The sequence below is a fragment of the Dermacentor albipictus genome, chromosome 9, assembly GCF_038994185.2.
Source record: "Dermacentor albipictus isolate Rhodes 1998 colony chromosome 9, USDA_Dalb.pri_finalv2, whole genome shotgun sequence".
Taxonomy (NCBI): Eukaryota; Metazoa; Arthropoda; class Arachnida; order Ixodida; family Ixodidae; genus Dermacentor; species Dermacentor albipictus.
This window is the reverse complement of record NC_091829.1, coordinates 28,389,267-28,408,033: the sequence shown is the minus strand read 5'-3', so window position 1 is coordinate 28,408,033 and position 18,767 is coordinate 28,389,267. Positions and strand designations below refer to the sequence as shown.

The following is an 18,767-nucleotide window of genomic DNA, read 5'->3' as shown; positions in this document are numbered from 1 at the left end:
AGAGCGAAACCGGGGCCTCTCCTCAACGTTTGCCGCGCGACCTCTAAGAGATCGCGCGGCAAAATAGCGGTGGGGGGGTCGGTCCGACGGGGTGCGCGGCGAGGCTCACGTCTTTTGCGGGTTGGTTTTCTGTAGGGGTGTGGTGTCGTCTCTTTCGCGTGGGGTCGCCCTTCTCCGTGGGGTGCCCTCCGCACTTCCCACAAAAGCAACAGGTATCCACCCTCTTAGGATACCCGGGGGATAGCGAGAGGAAATGATGTGCACCATGACACAAAACTCCCTCTTATCCGCCACATTCCGGTACAGCTGGGTGTGCAGGGCGTACAGCTGGGTGCCGGAACGGCCAGAGGCTATCTGCGTCCTTGTGCCGACATGCGCACCGCCTACAATCCGCGCATTGGCCATGCTACGCCGGTACTAGGATGCAGGTGGCCTTCTGCGGTCCGGGACCCAGCATCGCGTCCATCCCGACCCTTGAGGGACGACACTTCCAGCCCCGGTATCCACATCGCTGTCTTTTTTTTTTCAGCGATGCAGCGACCGGGATTCGAACCACCGTCCTCACGACAGTTCGAGCCTCGACACCCATATCGCTGTTTTTTTTTTTTCCACAGCGACGCAGGCAGCGGGAATCGAACCACCGTACTCAAGGACACGAGTTGAACACTCAAGCCACTCGGCTACCGGAACGGCACAGCGAACACCGTTTTTTTTCTCGACCAGTAGCTTGGCCAGCTAGACCGTTGTTGCTCGCCTATGCTCTCACAGTCGATGCCTCCGACCAGATAAGACGTGCTCCATCCCCGCGCTGACTTTGGCGCCATTCAGTTCCTTTTATGAGCGGACCCACGTCTCCCTTTGGCAGAACAGTTCGTTAGTGACATTCTGGCGCTTGTCCACTCTCAAGGAAAACTCTACTCGGCAACCGAAGTACGAAAAGGCTAGTTTGTAGGTAGTGAACGCATCACTCCTTACAATGGCATCATTCATGAGGAAACTGACGCGAGACAAGACACGCACGGCCTCCATTCAAGTTTATTTAGAAATTCGTAAACACTGGTTACAAGAGTCGAATAATTCCTATGGGCGGGTCAAAACACACGCACACAAACGAAATCAAGAGGAGACTGTCGTAGGTGCAATTTGAGGGTTGTACTGCGGTACATGCAAGGCAAACAGTACGAATGGATTGCGTGTAGTAAAACCTCCACTAATTGCGAACTTCAGTAACGCCAGCACTCATCAATGTTTGGATGTGTACTACGTGCGTTCGTAGCTACAGAGCAACAAAAATGCAGAGCAAGGTGGTTCAACCCTGCTCGACATCCTGGCCAACCGATATTCAACGTGGAGCATCCGGGTGCACGGAGTCCACAGTAAGCGTTTTTGTTACCGACTAGCGTGGAGCAACGCGACGTCTACGTTGCTATAAGCCAACCAATCTTCTGTACTTGACACGCGCGCACATGTAGACTACCGCGAAAAAATGCCGGAATGAAGAATACGTTGCGGAATTTCCCAACATAAGAAATGACGTCGAATAGGTAAGTTATGGAACAACAGCTGCTGCGAATCACACGCATGTCGCAAGTACCCACGTAAGAATTAGCGATGGCAACGACATGAGGACAGTTTCAGAACGTCTTAGTGGCGACTCCTAAATGCTGAAAACCGTAACAGCCGAAAGGAGTTAGATGCACGAGGGGAAAATCGCGACACTGGAAGTATATTTGAAACAGCTTTAAGGAAGCATTAGGCTGAGAGATGCGCACAGCTATTCAGTACAAGAAAAAAAAAGGGGGGGGGGGGTGGAGCCCCCAAGAAAAGCAGATGATAGACCTGGGGAAAAAAAAAGCCCCAAATTACACGAGTATTCAAGTGGCTCTTCCTTCTTATACGGCGATTGCTTAACCTCCGCGAAATGCTGACATCACGAGCAACTCTTCCTGCAACAAAATACACGGGCGCCAGTTATGGGGGCTCGTGATAAGACATCGTGAAATTTTATGTACTTAACCTGTGGTACGCCTTCAAGATGCTCTGTGAATATTGCAGAAGCGTCGTGTCTCACTCCAGGCTTCGTCGTCCACTGCTGCAGTTTTCGAACACTGACTAACTTGCTGTTCGAATCGTCCAACACTGAAACGAACAGTATTGGGGGAGTATTTAAACCCTGTAATGCTAAAGCACGCTTGTACGTACGCAGAACTTTCTCCATTACACGCCATGGAGTGCAAATTTGTGAGCAGAATTCGTGAGCAATGTTAATTAGCACTGTAGTTAGCAATTCGATTCCCAAGCTATTCAAAACCGACACTTATTTCGACAGCGAATTAATATCGCTACTTCTGTTTCAGCTGCTCAAATTTCAATTTCGGAATCTCAAGCAGCGCAGTATACAGGCGGTGCGTTATGCATTACAGTGTTAAAAGGGCACCGAAGCACCTTAGTGGCTTGGAGAAAAAACAGTGCGCAAACAGCATGCGGTACTGCGAACATCTCCGCCAAATTTTGCAGTCGCACGTGGTTTTCCGTCCCTTAAGATATTCATGCCATCCACCACCATTCCACTCCTTGTCTTTCGCCTGCCTTTGCCAACTCGATAACTCGTTAAGGCGCCGTGTTATCGGTGCTCTTTTTCGATGACCCTGCCCAAGCTATCCTTAGGCTATTCAGGATGTACCGCGCAAAGACTTATAGTTAGTTCGACTAGTGGCATCTGAAGTGCGAGTCGTCTGGCACGTCCTGGATGCTATACGTCGTTGCCGCCGCCGCCGGCGGCGTCGTCGTCGTCGTCGTCGTCGTCGTCTTCCGGCCTGATGGCCAGCGGTGTTGTGAGACTTTATTTTTATGTGTGCGTAAACACGCGTTCGTCGGAATTCTCAGCAATGGTTCGAACAGCCACGTCGTCGTGACGGTAAATGTGGCCGCTCTGACGCAGGTTCGCCACCTGGTGTTGCAGCTGAACCTCTGCATCTTGCGTCGGCGGCTCTTCGGAGGTCTCGGACCAGGTTGCGTCCGATCGATGGACTTCGCGTTCGAAGTCCGTGGTGGGGAGATAGTCGCCATGTTTCCCACTTCCGGTGAGCACGCTGCTCAGGATCTTAATAAAAAGAAAAAGAAAGATTGTTGAGAGGAAGGGCAACGCATACAGGCTCAAACAAATTCTTGTCGCCTGTTTTACTCAGTTTTCACGAATCTGCGTACCGTTCGACAAACAGAAGATGCTGGGATAGCGGTAGGACGATATTTACGGGCCCTGGTTCATAGCGCTGGTAACGGGGCGCCGGCCACAGAATCTAAACTATTTATTTATTTATTTATTTATTTATTTACAGTACCTTACAGGCTCCTAATCGGAGTAATGTGTGAGGGGGGCTTTACAATGTTGTTGAGAAAGTATGGTGACAGGTACCAAAAAAATCTCATGATACTCAATGTGCGGCAAAAAGCCAAGTAACACTCAAAATACAACACTTGATAACACGCGAAAAATAAGCAAGAAGATGCCCTACGTGGTCTATGAGAGATGCTTATAATCGGAATGCTCATCTTCAAGCAAGGATGCAAATAGCAGAGTTCATATAAACTAGACATTATCTGAACCTTCCAACGCCACAAGCCATCTCCTCCAGGCGGGACAATTCTACAGCCCGGAAACATCGGCCATTGCATTTCCCGCCTTACTGATAGCAAACTCTGAATATTTCATATACTGACCTGTCAAGGGCATACATTTAAATATGTAGGTATCCGAAGAGTGTCAAAAGCATGAGTGGAAGTAATGAATCGGCGCAGTATGTAGATCCTGATATAGAGACGACTGCTTCTTATCTGCTTTGATTGCACGGCACACATCAAGCTAGCTTAACGAAACGTTTTCCTGAGCAGTCCAATAATGTCACGCTGTTAACATGAAGGCCTAATTTTTGTAAATGGGCTATATTTCACATCTGAATCACTGCACCATCAGCATAAATAAATAGAAACCGAACCACAGTATGACCTATTGGCATGCCTGCTCAGGTAATTGCATGGAACCTAAATGCTCTGTAGCGAGTTTTTCAACATGCAGTAGTAGTCCCTAGTGTACGTTTCAGAGTCTTAATTAAAAACACATTTATAAATGCAGGTGAACTTGGAAACGGAAGCATATATTGGAATAGTTTCAGAATCGTTTGCGTTTGAATTTACGCTGATGCTGCTTCCAATTGTGCTTTACTAAGTTCAGTACTAGAAACGGACGTGGGTTCTCGGTATTAGACCAACAATTTCCAGCTCACACACAAAAAAAGTTTACGGCATGCTTTAGTTACCCTATGTGCCTTCTTTAAAAACTTTGCTGTTCTGCCCAGAAGCGCTTTGGAAAGGCACAGGGGCTTTCGCCCGTTCATTTGTGGAACTGCGCCCATGTCGAGTGTGCGTCGGTTACGAGTTTCGTGGGTCGCGGCTGGGTTCTCCGGAGAAGCACGTACATAAAAGCCACGTCGCACTCAGCGACTACTGTATGAGCAAGGCTAAACACGCTGTTGCGCCTGCAGTGCCGCCGCTAAATTCGCGCCGAGTTCCTTCTGCCGAAGCGGCTGCCTTGTTTGTTGTCGCTGAATTGCACACTTGAATCTCGCTTTGTTTAATCACTTTCACACATTCTTTAGACATTTCGCCTATTCAATAAATCTCAGCGCGCAGCGCTGCGTGTCACATTAACGAAAGCGGTACATTTGTTTACATCGACATTCTCATCCACAAGTCGTTAATTGTTAGCTTCATATATCATACGAAAGGCGCAACGCAGACATAAAAATGTCAATACGTAGCAAAACACACACACATATGCAGATATGAGCGGCCGAGCCACCTAAAAAGATATATGCGCTTGAAAATGCAGATCAAGGAGCCTCGACCCTGCTGGACATCTTGGCCAACCAATTTTTGAAGTGGAGTATCCAGCTACACGGAGACATCAGGGAGTGTTCATGCCACCGGCATGGCTGGGGCAATGCGTCATCCTACGTCGCTCACAACTGGCACCTGTAACCCGACATGAGCGTGCGCCTGAGCATGCTGTTCGCCTCGCTGCTCCAGGAGCCAGGTGGACCTGCGAGTTGTGCCAAGGCCAGAGTGAGAATCGCACCCTATGTGTCTTCCAGAGCTTATGGATCCATTGACCGCGGTAAACAGTTACAGCCACGTTACAGCGCAATCAGCAGCAATTTCGTGCCTGCATTCGTTTATTCATCTATTTCAATAAACAACCAGTTATCGCTGCGGTACTACATCGACTAGCAAACGGGGCAACATAGATTCATAGAAAACTTGGTGAAAAGAGCTTCACCTTTAGGCTTGTATTTCGAATGAGTATCCTAAACTTTTGCAGTCGTCATTAGTGTTCCACAGCATAACCAGTAGGAAACATGTGAGCCCCTTGCCCCTACAACACCAGGTGATATGAGCGGCGCCTATGGGTAGTCTATGCAAACCACCTATCCGCTTTACTCCATACGACATGACTCCATGCGAGACAGTTCAACGATCTCTGGGTGAAACTGTCGGCGCTAATGCACATTCAGGGCCATTCAATGGCACCATGTGTTCTTGCCTTCTCTAACTGCTAACAGCACTTGCCACAGCCTTTAGCATTGATTTTCAAGTCTGGGCCCATTGTTGTCTAATGATGATGCTTGCTGCTGATAACGCACGTAACTTCAGTGATGTTTATATAGTTCACGCGGCTTCTTGGTTAATGCAGATGCAGTATTGCTAGACGAGTGCATTTCTGTCTTGGACATCCACGACAGCTTCTTGCGCATGAAGTCCGACAGGCCGCCAGGGTGCACACCATCACGACCATCCACCCACCCACCCACCTGTGAGATCTTCACCATGATGACATGAGGTAAATCGTCGCCTGCAGTATACAGCGGTGTAGACGGTCAGCAGTGTGCGATATAGCGAGAATGCGGTAACATACTGTCAGCTGTGTTGGTGAATGGGCAAAGAAAGTTGACTGCATCACAGGCTGCGGCTACCATTAAAGCAATTAAATCCAGTTAGACGATTTTTATTGAAAGACCTCATGTCACTAGCATTTTCTGTCTGTTAAATAATCTCTCGCATAGCGCTGAATACCCAAGTATGGATAGCCAGTGATTCGATCTGCTCTTGTTGCTTGAAACACAGGTACATGTTTTACCTAGTAATTTTCAGTTGCAGAACGAATAGCCTGTCTCGTGGGGCAAGCCGATCTGCACAGAAAAGAAAGAAAATTAAAATAGCAACCCAAAACTACCCAATGCCAGGACCTCCTGGCACTGCCAACTCAAATCTATTTGCACGTTTGAAATATGAAGAAACCAGAATAAATAAGTTATTCTTGGTGCTCTGCTTTAACAGTACCTCCAAGTCAAGAATGGAATGACACAATGCTGACGTAACTCCCACAGTGCGTCTACATCTCATTGAAAGAGCAGGGCCCCATTGTGATGCTTTACGTCACGTAGTCCAAAGGACCAGAAAGCATAAGGTTGCTTGGACATATATATACACACACACGCCTGAAAAGAGAAACATGATTTTCAATTGCAAACAGCCTCTTCGTGCGAAATTTATTTATGCGCATCAGCAAAACACTGCTGATATGGTTTTACAAGATTACTCCCACTTGACGTACACAAACAGCGCATAATGAAGCAAAAAAACTTTGATGCACAATTACAGACCAACAAAGTGTTCGCCCAGCACTCTTACTTCTCTAAAAAGCTTTAAGATGAAGCTTTGGCTCGGCTGTTACTATCTAAATACATGCAAAAGGAGAATTCGTTTTTCTCGGCGACCACAGCATAAAATTTGACCAGGTTTGCTGCATTTAAACGAAAAACGTAATATCTAGTGACTGTTGGTATCAAATTTTCGATTCAGGTCATCAATTTTTTATAAAAAATTGAAAAAATTCGCAAAAGTTCACAAAACGAAACTATCATGTTTACAACTTCGTAACTCAGCAAGAAAAAAATGATACCTCAATTTTGTAAATGGTATCTAATAGTACATCTGAAGCAGACAAATTTGATATGTTACACATGAATCTAAGAAAATCTAGTAATATGGAAATATAGCTTATGCAGAACCCTTGTACGCATCGTCATAAATTCACGTAGGATATAAATTGACACATTAAATTTGTCTTCTTTGAATGATGTTATAGATGTCGTTTACAGAACCGCGATATCTGTTCCTGATGCAGAGCTGTTATATTGTAAACTTCGGGCTTCTATTTCTTTTCAAAATTCTGTATTTTTGAAAAGCTTTTTAACAAAATTCAGGCGCTAAATAGAAATTCCGCTTCCAACAGTCACTAGAATTTAACTTTCTCTCTCAAATGCAACAAATTTCATTAAAATCGGTCCAGGGGTTGTCTCAGAAAAACGTTCTTGCGTTTTACATGTATATGAATAGGCAGCGTCGGAGCTGCGCCCGAGCTAAAGCTTCCTCGTTAGAGGATGCACTTACCACTACCTCTGCAAATGCACATATACGGACAAAGATAATGATGCACAACCGGGGAAAGGAACAAGAGTTTAGGATCGCCAGTGAAACTCTACAGTCTGTGAAGGAGTACGTTCAACTAGGTCTCAAATAATCACTGGGAACCCTGATAATGAGAAGGAACTTCATAGAAGAATAAAAACGGGTAGCATTTAATACGGCAGACATTGTCGGCTCGTGATTGGAAGCTTACCATTATCATTGAAAATGAAGGTGTATAATCACTGCATTTTGCCGGTGCTGACATGTGGGGCAGAGACTTGGAGACTGACAAAGAAGCTTGAGAACACGTTAAGGACCGCACAAAAAGCAATGGAACGAAGAATGCTAGGCATAACCTTGAGAGGCAGAAAAAGAGCTGTTTGGATCAGAGAGCAAACGGGCATAGCCGATATTCTAATTGACATTAACGGAAAAAATGGCACAGGGCCGGTCATATAATGCGCCGGTTAGATAACGGTGGGACCATTAGGGCTACAGAATAGGTACCAAGAGAAGGGAAACGCAATCGAGGACGACAAATGAATAAGTGGAGCGATGAAATTAGGAAATTCGCAGGTGCTAGTTCGAATCGGTTGGCGCAGAACACAAGTAATTGGAGATCGCACGGAGAGGCCTTCGTACTCCAGTGGACATAATACAGGCTAATGATGATGATGACACGAATTTACGAGAACTGCTTGTCCCGAAAAAAAAAAACAGAATGCATCCCATTCTCTCTTCTACAAAAAACTGTAAATGGATGAATAAAACGCCATCGCTTAATTCGCATCTCCTGAGTCATTTAAGCGAATAAAAGAATTTGCTAGAATTCCTTATCGATGAAAAACATAAGACAATTGCTAGTTAGAATGCCCGCACAGCCCTGTTTTAACTTCTCGACAAGATGTTACTGGACACACATATCACTATCACCTGAATGCAGATATATTGACAATCATTTTGGAGAATAAAAGAAGTTAAGTTCATTTCTTGTCGTCGAAAAAATAATATGTATCCCTTTAGCATGTCTGCTCCCTTCCCCCCGCCCTATTTTCACTTCTCTAAAAGGCTTCAAAACGATGAACATATCGCTACCGCTTGATGCGCATGTATACTGACTCATTTAGGTGAATAATGCAAGAAGTTACGGAAACTGCTCGTCGCGGAGAAACAAAAGTCTACAGCCCGATAGAATGTCCCCAGATCATCGTCGGCGTCATCATCACCATCAGCCTATTTTATGTCCACTGCAGGACGAATGCCTGTCCTTGCGATCTCTAATAACCCCTGTCCTGCGCCAACCGATTCCAACTAACGCCTGCGATTTTCCATGTTTGATCACTCCACATGGTACCCGTTCTGTAACCCTAACGGTCCAACGGTTATCAAACCTGCGCTTTACATGACCTGCCCAGCTCCATTTCTTTTTCTCTTAATGTCCCTTAGAATATCTTTATACCCGTTTGCTCTCTAATCCAAACCGCTCTCTTTCTGTCTCTTAACGTTATATCTAGCATTCTTCGTTCCATCACCGTTTGAGCAGTCCTTAACTCGTTCTTAAGCTTCTTTGTCAGTCTACAAGTCTCTATCCCATATGTCAGCACTGGAAAAATACACTGATTGTACACCTCCGTTTTCAATGATAATGGTAAACTTCCTGTCAGGAGATGGCAATGTCTGGCGTATGCGATCCAACCCATTTTATTCTTCTGTGAATTTCCCTCTCGTTATCAAGGTTCTCTGGAATTCTTTGACCTAGGTAAACGCACTACTTCACAGATATTCAAATGCCCATATACTGACTCATTTAAGACAATACACTTATCTAAAAATGTTCTCGCGGTAAGAAAAAACTATAGCCCATTAAAATGGCTGCACGGCCCTGTTCACACTTTCCTAAAAAGCTACAACAGGGCGAACATATCACAACCCCTCCTAATAAATATATAGTGACACTCATTTGGGAGAAGAACACACGAAATTACGCGAATCGTTTGTCGACGAACAACAAAGGACAATATACCGTTAAAATGTCCACACAGCCCTGTTATATCTTCTCTAAGAAGCTGTAACTCGATTAACATATTGCTAACTCTACCAGCAGACATATACTGACTCATTTGAACGAAGTATACACGAATATACATACATTGCTTCTCGCGAGAAAAAAAAAACGATCCCCATTAAAATGGCTGCCCAATCCTCTTCTCACTTCCCTAAAAAGCTACCACAAGACGCACATATCGCTACCACTGCAAATAAATATACAGTGACACTCACTGTACACACGAAGAATACACGAAACTACGTGAATTGTTTGTCGACCAAAAACAGGACAATAGCCCTGTTATATCTTTTCTAAAAATCTGTAAATGGATAAACATAGTGCTACCTCTTACGATGCCCATATACTGACTCATTCAAGCGAAGAACACATTAATCTAGAAAAACCGCCTTTTGCGGTAAAAAACAAACTATAGCCATTAAAATTATCGCACAGTCATGCTTTCACTTCCCTAAAAAGCTGCAACTGGATGCACATATCACTATCCTGCTAATAGATATATAGTGACACTCATTTAGACGAAATATACACGAAATTAAGAGAGCAGTTTGTAGACCAAAAACTAAACAAAACATCCCATTAGAATGTCCCCACAGCCCTGTTATATCTTCTCAAAAAAGGTGTAAACGGATTAACATATCACTATCTCTGCCAATGCACATATAGTGGTGCAGGTCATCATCATCATCATCAGCCTGGTTATGCCCACTGCAAGGCAAAGGCCTCTCCCATACTTCTCCAACAACCCCGGTCATGTACTAATTGTGGCCATGTCGTCCTTGCAAGCTTCTTGATCTCATCCGCCCACCTAACTTTCTGCCGCCCCTGCTACGCTTCCCTTCCCTTAGAATCCAGTCCGTAATCCTTAATGACCATCGGTTATCTTCCCTCCTCATTACATGTCCTGCCCATGCCCATTTCTTTTTCTTGATTTCAACTAAGATGTCATTAACTCGCGTTTGTTCCCTCACCCAATCTGCTCTTTTCTTATCCCTTAACGTTGCATCCATCATTCTTCTTTCCATAGCTCGTTGCGTCGTCCTCAATTTAAGTAGAACCCTTTTCGTAAGCCTCCAAGTTTCTGCCCCGTACGTGAGTACTGGTAAGACACAGCTGTTATACACTTTTCTCTTGAGGGATAACGGCAACCTGCTGTTCATGACCTGAGAATGCCTGCCAAACGCACCCCAGCCCATTCTTATTCTCCTGATTATTTCCGTCTCATGATCCGGACCCGTCGTCACTACCTGCCCTAAGTAGATATATTCCCTTACCACTTCCAGTGCCTCGCTACCTATTGTAAATTGATGTTCTCTTCCAAGACTGTGAAGCATTACATTAGTTTTCTGCAGATTAATTGTTCGACCCACTCTTCTGCTTTGCCTCTCCAGGTCAGTGAGCATGCATTGCAATTGATCCCCTCAGTTACTATATTTAAGCAAGGCAATATCATCAGCGAATCGCCACCAGCCGTCATATATTTTCTATAATAAGCTGTAAATGGATTAACGTGTCGCGACCTCTACTAATGGGCATCGACTCATTCTCAATTAAACGAAGAATACACTAATTTACATAAATATACAGCATTTTAAAGAAGATATAAACCGGCGTTGTCGACATTCTAATTCTAATGGGATATTGTCTTTAGCGTTTGGTTGACAAAAAGTTCTCCTTATTTCGTGTATTCTTCGCCTTAATAACTCTCAGTAGATATTTATCTGCAGGTGTATCCATATGTGCGTCCAGTTGTAGCGTTTTAGGGAAGTGTGAACTGGACTGTGGAGCCATCTTAATTGCCTATATTTTGTTACTTGCCGCGAAAGGCATTAACGTATACAATCTCTACCACCGCACATACACTGACTCTAATTTGACCGAAGACTACACTAATATGCATGAATTGCTTTTACGATACAAAACGTTTAAGCTATTAGAATGGCTTCACAGTCTTGTTCTCACTTCCTTAAAGAGCTACCATTAGACGCACATATCGCTACCCCTGCAAATAAATATACAGTGACACTCACTCAACCGAAGAATACACGAAATTACGTGAACTGTTTGTCGAACAAAAACTAAACACAATAGCCGTGTTATATATTTTCTAAAAAGCAGTAAATGGATTAACATATGGCTACACCTTCCAATGCCCATATACTGACTCTCACTTAAGCGATGAATACACTTATTTACACAAGTTGTTCTTCGCGGAAAAAACAAAATATGGGCCATTAAAATGGCTGCACAGTCCTGTTCTCAGTTCCCTGAAAAGCTACAACTGGACGCACATATCGCTACACCTGCTGATAAAGATATAGCGACACTCATTTAGGCAAAGAATACTCAAAGTTACTTAAATAGTTTGTCGACCAAAAACGTAAGACAATAGTCCATTAGACTGTCAGAAAAGCCCTCATATGTCTTCTCTAAAATGCGTAAATAGATTAACATGTCACTACCTCCACGATGGAAGAGGTAAAGATGGCTTTGGGAGCTATGCAAAGTGGCAAGGCAGCTGTGGAGGATCAGATAACAGCAGATTTGTTGAAGGATGGTGGGCAGATTGTTCTAGAGAAACTGGCCACAGTGTATACTCAATGCCTCATGACCTCGAGCGTACCAGAATCTTGGAAGAACGCAAACATAATCCTAATCTATAACAAAGGGGACGCCGAAAACTTGACAAATTAGAGACCGATCAGCTTACTGTCCGTTGCCTTCAAACTATTTACATAGGTAATGGCAAATAATATCAGGAACACCTTATACTTCTGTCAACCAAAGGACCAGGCAGGATTCCGTAAAGGCTACTCTCAACAGACAATATTCACACTATCAATCAGGTGATAGAAAAATGTGCGGAATATAACCAACCCTTATATATAGCTTTCATCGATTACGAGAACGCGTTTGATTCATTCGAAACCTCAGCAGTCATGGAGGAATTACGGAATCAGGGTGTAGACGAGCCGTATGTAAAAATGCTGAAAGATATCTACAGCGGCTCCACAGCCACCGCAGTCCTCCATGAAGAAAGCAACAAAATCCCAATAAAGAAAGGCATCAGGCAGGGAGATAGTATCTCTCCAATGCTATTCACAGCGTGTTTACAGGAGGTATTCTAAGGACCTGTATTGGGAAGAATTGGGGATAAAAATAAGAGTTAATAGAGAATACATTAGTAACTTGAGATTCGCTGATGATATTGCCTTGCTTAGTAACACAGGCGACCAATTGCAAGGCATGCTCATTGACCTGGAGAGGCAAAGCAGAAGGGTGGGTCTAAAAATTAATCTCCAGAAAACTAAAGTAATGTTTAACAGTTTCGGAAGAGAACAGCAGTTTACGATAGGTAGCGAGGCAATGGAAGTGGTAAGGGAATACATCTACTTAGGGCAGGTAGTGACTGCGGATCCGGATCATGAGACTGAAATAATCAGAAGAATAAGAATGGGCTGGGGTGCGCTTGGCAGGCATTCTCAGATCATGAACAGCAGGTTGCCATTATCCCTCAAGAGAAAAGTGTATAACAGCTGTGTCTTACCAGTACTCACGTACGGGGCAGAAACCTGGAGGCTTATGAAAAGGGTTGTACTTAAATTGAGGACGACGCAACGAGCTATGGAAAGAAGAAGGATGGGTGTTACTTAAGGGATAAGAACAGAGCAGTTTGGGTGAGGGAATAAACGCGAGTTAATGAAACCTTAGTTGAAATCAAGAAAAAGAAATTGGCATGGGCGGGTCATGTTATGAGGAGGGAAGATAACCGATGGTCATTAAGGGTTACGGACTGGATTCTAAGGGAAGGGAAGCTTAGCAGGGGGCGGCAGAAAGTTAGGTGGGCGGATGAGATTAAGCAGTTTGCAGGGACGACATGGCCACAATTTGTACAGGACCTGGGTAGTTGGAGAAGTATGGGAGAGGCCTTTTCTCTGCAGTGGGCTTAACCAGGCTGATGATGATGATGACCACCTCCAATCGGCATACACTGACTCTTTTAAGCGAATATTACACTAATTTACATATACTGCTTTTCGCGGGAAATAAAATATAGGCAATTAAAATGGCTGCATAGTCCTGTTCTCACTTCCCTAAGAAGCTACAACTGGACGCACATATCGTTACTCCTGCAAATAAATATATAGCGACATTAATTCAGGCGAAGAATACACGAAATTACGTGAATTGTTTGTTGACCAAGATCATAAGACAATAACCCGTTAAAATGTCAACACAGCCTTGTTATATCTTTTCTAGAAAGCTCTAAATGGATTAACATATCACTACGCCTGCTAGTAAATATATAGTGACACTCATTTAGGCGAAGGATACACGAACGAACAAGAACTTATCGACCAAAAACTAAATACAATAGCTGAGTAGAATTTCTACACAACCCTGCTTTATCTTCTCTAAAGAGCTCTAAATGAATTAACATATCGCCTTCTCTTCTACTGCACATATACTGACTCATTTGAGCGAAGAATACACTAGTATACATAAATTGCTTTTCGCGAGAAAGCACACCAAAATATAACCCAATAAATGGCCGCACAGTCCTGTTCTCACTTCCCTAACAAACTACATGACATGGCCCATCACATTATCGACATAGCTCTGTTGTCTCGTCTAAAAAGCGGTGACAACAGGCACCTAACCCTACTTCTTAAAATGGACATATACTGGCGTTCCTTTAGGAGAAGGCACGAATTTACAAAAAAAAATGCTTATCGCCGAAAGAAGAAGCCTGTGCCTCGTTAGAATGTGAGTGCAGCTATGCTGCATCTTCCCTAAAAAGCAGTGATTGGACGCGCATACCGCTGCCCCTGCAAATGCACGTATTGTGACCCGCATTTACGCGAAGTATATATGCATTTGCGAAGATTCCTGGTCGCAAAAAAAAATGCCAGCCCTTAGCCAATGATAGTGTCCACACAGTCTTGTTCCAACTTCTCTAATAGCTGTAACCGAACGCATAAATCAGTTACTTTGCAAATGCGCTTACACGCCCTCACTTATCTATTTCGTTACCACGCCTATTCTAATTGATCACCGGTGATTTGCACTTTTGATCGCAGATCTCGACATGTTGGAGCCGTTTGTTATCAATTAAAGGCCACAAAGCAGTTAGTACATGCATGGCGCTTTCTGTATTAGTTTAAATACATTGCACTCGGGCAGTGTGACTTTGGCGGACATCTTTGCGAACTAAAGTTCGTATCTTGTAGCGAAACGAAGTGTTTGCGAAAGCAGATGAGCACTTTTGCGTGCAACATCAGACAGACAATGGCAAAATGGTAGCCCAGGCAAATACAAGCCGCGATATTGGTTCTCTCAATATCCTCTATGTCAGCGAAGGCGATGTATAAACGCAAATAAATGACTGAAATCAAGGTAACAAAGTAAGGACAGACGCTAATTTCGAAGATGGTAACTTCCCCAACTATCCGTTTTTACAAAGAAATTGTGACAGAAAAAGAATTTCGCCTCTTTTGATTCTACACGGCCCAGCCAATCTTTTCTTCAGCAGCATACAAGGTCGGTTGAGCAGCTCGCCACCAGGTCCGGGCAGGCGGCAAGACACCAGGTCGCCAGAACTGCCGTCCACTTGGTCCGCAAGGCACAGAGCAAGACACCGGTTTGTTAGAACACCTGGGCGCCACGACCACAAGGTGGCTAAAATGTCACTGTGACAAGTGGCCATCACGTCTTTAGTGCGGGTATGAACATACCTGGTCGCTATAACAGCTAGCCACAAGATCCGCAGGTTGGGCCGCAGGGCATCTGGCCGCTGGAAGATCTTGCCACGGGGTGCGCAGAGCGGAGAACATGATACTTGGTCGCTAGAACAGCTGGCCACCAGGTCCTCAGGGTGGGCAAGTCACCAGGCCTCTAGAACAGCTGGCCAAGAGGTCTGCAGTGTGAGGAGCAAGCCAACAGACTCAACAGACTACTATGAGAGCCGAACACCAGTTCCGAAAGGCTGGACACTGACCGCTAGCCGCGAGAGCCACAGAACCGGACCGGCAGGGTGGGTAGCAAGACACCAGGCCGACTGAAGAACCAGCGACCAGGTCAATAGGGCCGGCAGCAAGATAAAAGTACGTAAGAACTGCTGGCCACGAGGACCGCAGTGTGGGGACCAAGACATCTAGCCGCTATACCCACTCAGCCTAGTTGGGCTCAGATAGGTTCATCTAAGGGAAGCACCTACTGCCAAAAACTCCGCAACACAAGTTGGCCTGAAGGTAGGTGACGAACCCTGTTGCTTCAGCAAAGTAGACTCGAATTATACACATTACATACGGAAAACGGGTGAACTTTCAAGGGAATGCTAACTGCAGTATTTGGAAGTCACAATTTTAACACATTTGAGTGCGTAGAACTGTGTATCTGTGTACAGTATTAGAGACATATTAGAGTTATCACACCACTACTGAGTCTGTGGGCTCAACTTGCCATTTGTTAACTAAAAATGAATGTGTTCTCGTTTGGAAATATGCGCGTTCAATTATGTAATTGCCAATGACAAGCAGGCGCAGCAGAATTACGCCGGAATAGCTTGCATTACCACCGATCAGGAAGGAGCCTGGACAACCGTAAGGTACTTTCTTTTTGCGGAAGCTTCAAATTATTCAAACTGCACCAACATGCTCTGGAAAGAGGACACCACATTATATTTCAGTGGATTTTTGCTCACTGTGGCATCGTCGGCAACAACCTAGCTGACAAGGCTGCCCGGTGTGCCCACGAAGATACCACGACGCGTCCAACACCTTTGGCGAGGTTGGACGCTGCCAGAAAACTTCGCCTACTTGCGCGCAAGAAGTCCCAAGATCTCTGGATTTCAAGTGGCTTCAATTGCAGATTACGTAAACTGGACCCCGCGCTACGGCTACAACTGCCATCTAGCCTTTCCCGCGGCAAAGCAACCTTGTTGTGTCGCTTGTGGTTGGGAGTGGCGTTCACGAACGCATACTCCTACCTTATGGGAGTGGCCGAGAGCCCGATGTGCGACTCCTGTGGGTGTGAGGAGACCATCGAGCACCTATCGTGTACCTGCCCTCGCTACGATGTCCAACGCCTCTCTCTGCGGGCAACTTTACGCAGAATAGACTCGAGACCGTTCACCGAGTCAAAGATACTCGGACCAGGGCCACACCCGTCACTGGCTCGAAAAGCGACTCGTGCACTAGTGGGGTACTTGAAGTGCACGGGCTTAAGAGACCGCTTATAGTGTCATTGTGTACGGTGTCTCTCCCACACGTACTCAGTGCTTACTCTCTCCATTTCATCCTCTTTCTATTCCCCTTTCCCCCACCCCCAGTGTAGGGTAGCAAACCGGATGCTGTTCTGGTTGACCTCCCTGCCTTTCCTACCCTTGCTCTCTCTCTCTCTCTCAAATTATTGGGAACAATAATCAAAAGCCACTACGGAAATATGAGAGACGCCATAGCGGGAAGCTGCGGTCAAATGTTTACCAGCTATTATATTTCAAGAACGCGAAGTATATGGAGAAGATAGATTTCACTGCAAAGCGTAGCCATTGCAACAGCGCACACGAATCATCCGTGGCAACCGAACGTTCGTTGGAAAGGAGGCTCGAAAGCGCGCCCATACTGTGAACAATGCAGACGCTTTCGCGCCAGTTTTCAATTAACTTGTTATTGTAAGGCAACGCACGTCCGCTATTTTATTCGTAACGTGTTCCTCATACGATCCTCCACTGAATGAGTTCCATTTTACGCTTTCCCATTTTTTCAGTAATAACAATAGTCAGGTAGCATAATTGTACTTCGGCTAGCTATAACCTTTTATTTAGTTTAGTGTCCTGTTCACGCATGATTGCTAACCGTTATAAGAAACGTTGGCGCACTCGAGTTTTGTGAGCGCGACGTCGTTTTTACGCAATTAATGTTGCAGAGCGAAAGCGAATAGAAACAATTTGGAGGGCGCCTAAGCTTCGCCTTTAAGATTGGAATGCGAGAGCATTCAAAGATCGCCGACTACTTCCCACGCTTCCAGGCAACTGCAGCTTATGCAACCTAATGTTCCTCAGGAAAAGCTGGCGGCAAACGCTATGCACGCAGGTGAGCTTTCTAGTAGAAACGTGGCCTCTTGCGTGGGCCGAAATTGGAGGTAGCTCAAAAACGCGCCAAAAAATTACATCATTTTCAGGTTGCCGTTATTGTTTCCCACTTTTAATAATTAGGCCCGAGAAGATTTAATATAACGGCAATGCGCTGTTGGTGTTCTGTTTCATGACAATTGTTTTTGGGCTGTCATTCCCAAATTCACAAGAAAAACATTGTCAAGAATCTAAGGCAAGGTGTGAGCAACTTTAATTCATGCGCTGCTGTGGCAATATAACCCGCATATACCGTATGTCATGCAGCAAGGTGTCGCATATACATTTACCTAAACATGCACAGAAAATTTCGCTCACAGCACGCCAACGCCAGCACCAATGCCGATGGCCCTTAACGCTATGGCTTTACTACTAGGATGCAATAAGTCATGTCATCAATGTGCTTACCTAGCTAGTCTGGCTACTATAGTCGGTCACCATGCTGCCACCCACGCTGGTCGCGATCACGATGCACGAAAGGCCAGCATCGCCTTTGCTTGACAATGGTTGCCGAAACGACCAGGGCGATCTCGTGCCGTTCGTTCACAGCACCGTTGAAACAGAAAAAAAGAAAGAAAGAAAAAGACACCGCAAGCGTACGTCAGCAGCACGGTGATAGATGTGGGGACGCGAAACCTTGGAGTTCTATTGTGGGCACCCTGAAACGCCACTACAATCTATTGAAAATTGAAGTTTAACAACACTGTTGAGTACTCCAGGAAGTATAACTCATTATGACATCCGGCGCCTCTTGTGCGGGAGAGGAATACATCGACATTTCTATTGTGGTCTCCCTCGTGTATGACTGCGTCAGGCACAATCTATGAAACAGGACAAACAGCAGCGCTTGAGTCCGCCATTGGTAGTACGCCCTTACCTTGCTGTTTTCGTCGTTTTGGCAAAAATCGGTGGGCATTCTGGGGCAATCCCTTACGGATATATTTTCACTTTCCCGAGATATCACGAAACTTGGCACAAGACTCAATAAAGCGTACGTCCAACAGCGCTCCTCAGGCTGCGCGAGAGGGAGCTTGACACAGCACC

The 18,767-nt window shown here is 45.1% G+C and overlaps 1 long non-coding RNA gene across 3 annotated transcripts; it reads right to left on the bottom strand.

The window, feature by feature from the left end:
- Window positions 1-1,055: 1,055 nt before the first annotated feature.
- LOC135917948 (uncharacterized) lies at window positions 1,056-18,267 on the bottom strand. Of its 3 annotated transcripts, none has more exons than XR_010569470.1 (6): window positions 18,132-18,267; window positions 15,328-15,509; window positions 15,131-15,247; window positions 6,194-6,245; window positions 4,859-5,098; window positions 1,056-3,103 (listed from the first exon to the last, which is right to left on the bottom strand). It is a non-coding gene; the product is annotated as an uncharacterized lncRNA (long non-coding RNA). The 3 variants fall into 3 exon arrangements; XR_011508672.1 differs by having other exon boundaries at window positions 4,905-5,098; XR_010569471.1 differs by having other exon boundaries at window positions 15,131-15,202.
- Window positions 18,268-18,767: the final 500 nt, after the last annotated feature.